Raw genomic sequence first — 6,630 nt, forward strand, 5'->3', positions numbered from 1 at the left:
AATCTGGACGTAGAGTCCAGTTTGCTGTCGTCTCTGCCGGATCGTCCAGCCACATCGATGATGCAGTTGTAGTCACCGCCTAGAGTGAACGGCCTGGATGTCACCAGCAGCAGTGGGAGCTGCTGGAGGACGGTCAGTCTCTCGCTGTATTGGACCGGGGAGTACATGTTGATTAACCGGAGCGGAGCATTGTTGTACATTGCATCTGCTACGAGGAGGCGACTGCCCACCAGCTCCTTAACTTCAGAGATGGTGAAGTTTCCTCCCCACAGCAGAATCCCCAGGCCGGAGGAACGGGAATCATTTTCCCCCCTGACCAGATCGATGGCCCGTGGGACCACGATCGCATAGTGGGCTTAACGCTACGCACGTTAATTCTCCAGTCCATTCACCTTCCAGCTGGATCCTCATCTCAAGGGACTCTAAGGAAGAAAGTGCAGGGCTACAGGGAGAAGGTGGGGAACGGCACTGAGTAAATTGCTCTGTTGGAGAGCCAGCGCAGACACAATGGGCCGAATGGCCACCTCTGTGCTGTAAGAATTCAGTGATTCTCTGATAATGCGAATGCATAAGTGACTCTGATCTCATTCTTCAAACACACAGCACTAATTGGGCAATGTCCAGTCTCTTGCAGCAGGTGGCTCCATAGCTCAGGGGTTAGAGCACTGGTCTTGTAAACCAGGGGTCGTGAGTTCAAATCTCACTGGGGCCTTCGTGTATTTATTCAACCTTCATAAACTCACCATTAAACAGTGAAGTGTTTCTATTTAAATATTAAACTGTTCCGATGCCAATCCTGGATCAACAGATTCTCTTCCCCTCCATTTCCCCTTTGGCTGTAAAAGAGTTATTCAGTCTCACCCCATCTTCCAGCTCTTGCCAGGGAGATGAGGAGATTGTTTTTTACACAGTGAGTTGTTGTGATCTGGAATGCACTGGCTGAAAGGCCGTTGGAAGCAGATTCAATGGAATTACACAGAAACAGGCCATTCGGCCCAGCAGGTCCATACTGGTGTTACTGCTCCACATGAGCCTCCTCCCACCCCTCTCCATCTCACCCCATCAACATATCTTTCGATTCCCTTCTCCCTCTTGTGTTTATCCAGCTTCCCCTTAAATGTATCGATACTATTCACCACAACCACTCCCAGTGGTAGCGAGTTCTCCATTCTCAGCACTCTCTGGGGAAAGAAGTTTCTCCTGAATTGCTGATTTGAACAGCAAGTTTCAAAAGGGAACTGGATAAATAGTGAAAAGGAAACATTTGCAGGCCTGTGGGGAAAGAGCAAGGGGGGGGGGGTGCGGGGGTGTAGTGGGAGAAATTGGATAGGACTTCCAAAGAGACAACGCAGGCAGGATGGGCTGAATGGCCTCCCTGTCGAATGCATTTTTCTTGTATTTTTTTTAATTCTTGTGATGTGGGTGTCACTGGCAAGGCCAGCATTGTTACCCATCCCTAACTGACCTTGAGAAGGTGGTGGTGAGCTGAGGTCGTGGGTTCGGAAGGTGCTGTCGAAGGAGCCTTGGTGAGTTGCTGCAGTGCATCTTGTAGATGGTACACACTGCTGCCACTGTGGGACAGGGGTGGAAGGAGTGAATGTTGAAGGTGGTGGAAGGGGTGCTGATCAAGCGGGTTGCTTTGTCCTGGATGGTGTCGAGCTTCTTGAGTGTTGTTGGAGCTGCACCCATCCAGGCAAGTGGAGGGTATTCCTTAACTCCCGTGACTTGTGCCTTGTAGATGGTGGACAGGCTTTGGGGAGTCAGGAGGTGAGTTACTCGCCATCGTGTTCCTGGCCTCTGACCTGCTCTTGTAGCCACAGTATTTATGTGGCTGGTTCAGTTCAGTTTCTGGCCAATGGTAACCCCCAGTGTGTTGATAATGGGGGGATTCAGTGATGACAATGCCATTCATTGAATGCCAAGGGGAGATGGGGAGATTCTCTCTTATTGAAGATGGTCATTTCCTGGCAATTGTGTGGTGTGAATGTTACTTGCCACTTATCAGCCCAAGCCTGAATGCTGTCCAGTTCTTGCTGCATATGGACATGGACTGTTTCAGTATCTGAGGAGTTACGAACAGTACTGAACATCATATAATCACCAGTGAACATCCCTATTTCTGACCTTATGATGGAGGGCAGGTCATTGATGAAGCTGAAGATGATTGGGCCTCGGACACTACCCTGAGGAACTCCCGCAGTGATGTCCTGGGACTGAGATGATTGACCTCCAACAACCACAACCATCTTGCTTTGTGCAAGGTATGACTCCACCCTGTGGAGAATTTTCCCCCTGATTCCCATCGATTCCGGTTTTGCTAGGGCTCCTTGATGCCAGACCCGGTCAAATGCTGCCTTGAGGTCAAGGGTGATCACTCTCAGCTCACCTCTCGAGTTCAGCTCTTTATTCCATGTTTAAACCAAGGCTGTAATGAGGTCAGGAGCTGAGTGGCCCTGGCGGGACTCAAACTGAGCGTCACTGAGCAGGTTATTGCTGAGTAAGTGCCGCTTGATGGCACAGTCGACAGCACCTTCCATCACTTTACTGATTGAGAGTGGACTGCTGAGGCGGTAATTGACCGGGTTGGACTTGTCCTGCTTTTTGTGGACAGGACATACCTGGGCAATTTTCCACATTGCTGGGTAGATGCCAGTGTTGTAGCTGTACTGGAACAGCTTGGCTAGGGGCGTGGCCCATTCTGGAGCACAGATCCTCAGTACTATTGTTGGAATATTGTCAGGGCTCATTGCCTTTGCAGTATCCAGTGCCTTCAGCCGTTTCTAAATATCACGTGGAGAGAATCGGAATGGCTGAAGACTGGCATCTGAGATGCCGGAGACTTCAGGAGGAGGCCGAGATGGATCATCCACTCGGCACCTCTGGCTGAAGATTGTTGCAAATGCTTCAGCCTTATCTTTCGCACTGATGTACTGGGTTCCCCCATCATTGAGGATGGGGATATTTGTGGAGCCTCCTCCTTCAGTTAGTTGTTTAATTGTCTGCCAACATTCACGACTGGATGTAGCAGGACTGCAGAGCTTTGATGTGATTTGTTGGATTTGGGATGGTTTCACTCTGTCTATTACATGCTGCTTCTGCTGGATTGTTGAGTGATGAAGGACTGTGAAGGTGTAATAAAAATAGAAAATACTGGTAATGCTCAGATGTTGTAAACTCAGTGAAAACACTTAAAAACTTAATTAAAACAAAGGGGCCAGTTACACAACAATGAACAGTGTGTTAAAGCATCGGGAGGATGGGTAAAAGAGGCCACAGCACACAGATGGCCAAAGAGTTGTAGAAATGATTAGAGAAAAGGTATTGAGGAGGATCCCAGAAACTAGGAGTCGTCATGGAGACCAGATATGATTAAACTCATAACAGACAATGGGAAACTGTGAAGTTTTGAACAGGTTCTCACTGAGCCAAATAAGGAATTATCATTATGTCATTATACCAGACCGCTATGAGTACGTAAGAGGGGCGGGTCTGAGAAGCAAGATTTAATCCCGGACTGAAACTGAGGAAGGTACGGGAACCCCAGGGAAGAGCGCTCGAGAAGAAACCCTGAGTCAGGGGCTCAGAGAACAGAACAGCAGCCACAAGTCCGAGACTAATCACCTCGTGTCTTGTCGGGCAGTATTACTGTACAAGTAGTGAGGGCTTGTACTTTGACGATTTAGTGTGTGAATAAAATATTGATATATCTTTCACCAATCGGATTCCATGGATTCTTTAAGAGTAGAGTGCGTGTTAGGCACAACAATGTGTTCTGACGAAAGGTCAGTGATCTGAAACATTAACGCTGTTTCTCTCTCCGCAGATGCTGCGAAACCTGCTGAATATTTCCACTACTTCCTGTTTTCATTTCAGATTTCCAGCATCCGCAGTATTTTGCGGTTATATTTTCATTGTGAAGGTGTGTTTGGATCAAACCTTCTTGTTAAAAACATTAAGCATTAAAATAGGATTTTGCAGGGCAGGTGGTTTCATTACTTGCAGGTTGGCGCACTGGTCTTATAAAGCAGAGGTCAAAAGGTCACATTTCACTGGGACCTGGTTTCAGTTGTTTTTCTAAGATCCCTGTTTATTGATCAGCAGGAATGTGTTGGTGTGTGAACAGAGCACTTTATTAATGGTCAACATTGTCCCCAAAGCAGCAGAAACGCACAGATTCCACCACTTCCAACATTCCTACTCGCTTACTCTCACTGTCTCTGTCTCTCTGTTACAGGAACAGGAGGAGGCCATTCACCTCCTTGATCCTGTTCCCCATTCAATGACATCTCAGCTGATCTGGATCTTAAACCCATCTGCCTGCCTTGGTTCCGTCACCTTTAATCCCCGTGTGTAACAAAAATCGATCAATCTCAGTTTGGACATTTTGATCTGAGCCCCAGCCTCACCAGCCGGACAATTGGCACAGGGAGAAGCAGATTCGAAGGTTAACTGTGTGTGTGAAAGAGTGGCGTGAGAGGCAGGGGTTTCACTTCCTGGGCCACTGGTACCAGTACTGGGGAAAGAGGGAGCTGCTCCACTGGGACGGGCTCCACTTAAACCGGGCTGGGATCAGTGTCCTGGTGAATGGAATAACTAGGACACTGGGTCAAAATCCTGAAACTCCCTCCCTAACAGCACTGTGGGTGTACCTACAGCACACGGACTGCAGCGGTTCAAGAAGGCAGCTCACCATCACCTTCTCAAGGACAATCAGGGATGGGCAACAAATGCCAGGCCTTGGCAGCGACACAGTCCCAGAATGGATGACTCAAAGAGAAAATCCCCGTTCCTCCTTCAAGAAAAAACACCGCCAGCAATACAGAAAGCTCAGCGATCTGCTAATGGGATCTTGCTGTGTATAAATCTGCCTCCATCACCATGCAACACAACTTGCTCAAGGACATTTGAAGATCTGGACAGCACCTCTGCTGCTGCAAGCCCCCCGGATAGTCCAGTACCAATGAGGAAGCTATTTGACTGCAATGGCATCACACAGATCTCAATTAAAGAATTCTGAAGCTTTTACATATTGATCTTTCTTTTCATTGCTGGGGTGTGGGGTAGAGGGAGGGGCTGAGTGGGGGTGTTGTTGGGGAATTGTATGAACTGGGGCTCCTTTCAGTGCCTGTGTGTGGGGCTGATTTGGGGGTCAATATTCCACAGTTGGTACAGCAGTGCCAGAGGGGTCCAGGCTTCAAACTAACTGCTCTCCGCCACCCTCAGGTAAACATGCAGCTCGCAGGCTGACCAACCAACTTTGGAAGGACGAGAGAATTCACGGCATGCAAAGTGGATATTCGACCCTGAGGGGCTGCACTCCAGCTGGCTCTCGAACTGGAGCGGTCTCCACCAATCACATTTCCCACACTCATCGCTTTCTCACTCTCCCTCCTCCATTTGCACACATTCACGTTCTCTCTGTTATTCTCACTCCTCCCTCCCTCTCTCACTTTCTCTGACTCTCTGTTGCATTCCCTCCCTCACACTCCCCACTTTAATTTCTCTCTCAGTTATCTCTTTGTCTCACTGTCACATTCCATCTCTCCCTCTCAGAGACCCTCCCTATCTCTCTCACACATTCCCTCTCTCACATTTCTCCATTTCACGCTCTCTCTCTCAACAACAACAAACTATATTTATATAGCGACCTTAAAGCAGTAAAATGTCCAAAGCACTTCACAGGAGTTTATGAAACAGAATCAGACACTGAGCCACATAAGTAGATATTCGGACAGGTGAGCAACAGCCTGGTGAAAGGAGCAGGTTTTTAGCAGCGTTTTAATGATAGAGATGGGGAGGTTTAGGGAGTGAATTCCAGAGGTTAGGGCCCAGGCAGCTGAAGACACAGCCACCAATGGTGGAGTGATTAAAATCCGGATGTGGAAGAGGCCAGGTTTGGAGGAGTGCAGAGATCTCTGAGGGCTGTAGTGGCTGGAGGAGGTTGCGGAGATAGGGAGGGTTGTTGGTGCTGGAAAAGGTTACAGAAACCGGGAGGGGCTTTTAACCAATAAGCCTCCTCCCAATCTCTCTTCCTCTCACCCCATAAACATATCCTTCTATTCCCTTCTCCCTCATGTGTTTATCCAGCTTCCCTTTAAATGTGTCTGTACTGTTCACACAACCACTCCCTGTGGGAGCGAGTTCCACATTCTCAAAACTCTCTGGGGAAAGAAGTTTCTCCTGAATTCCTTGTCGTAATAGTAACTTTCCAAAGGGAATCACATAAATACCTGAAAAGGAAACATTTACAGGGCTTTGAGGAACGAGCGGAGTGGAAGTGGGACTAATTGGATCGTTCTTTCAAAGAGCTAGCACATGAATGATGGGCCGAATGGCCACCTTCTCTGCTCCACCATGCTGGCATTCTTCAGTGATGATTCATCGTGAATGTTTATTTCACCCCCACCTCCTGGGTAAAAACGACAGCATTATAATCTACAGTTTCCATCACCAGTCTGAATCTCACCTCTTTCATGTTTAGTCTGAAACAAACCAATACATCCTGATATTCCACATTCCTGCCTTTGATTCACAAGATGTGGGGAAGGAAGTAAGATTGGGTTTTTAACCAATAATTCATCCTGTGACTATTTGTTTTAACCCCGAGTGCCAGTCTGTAAATTATCAAAT

At 47.9% G+C, this 6,630-nt stretch overlaps 1 non-coding gene across 1 annotated transcript; it reads left to right on the top strand.

The window, feature by feature from the left end:
- The first annotated feature begins 639 nt into the window (after positions 1 to 639).
- On the top strand, positions 640 to 712 carry trnat-ugu (transfer RNA threonine (anticodon UGU)). The gene has a single exon. It is a non-coding gene; the product is annotated as a tRNA-Thr (tRNA).
- Positions 713 to 6,630: the final 5,918 nt, after the last annotated feature.

Source organism: Heterodontus francisci, chromosome 39, assembly GCF_036365525.1.
Source record: "Heterodontus francisci isolate sHetFra1 chromosome 39, sHetFra1.hap1, whole genome shotgun sequence".
NCBI lineage: Eukaryota > Metazoa > Chordata > Chondrichthyes > Heterodontiformes > Heterodontidae > Heterodontus > Heterodontus francisci.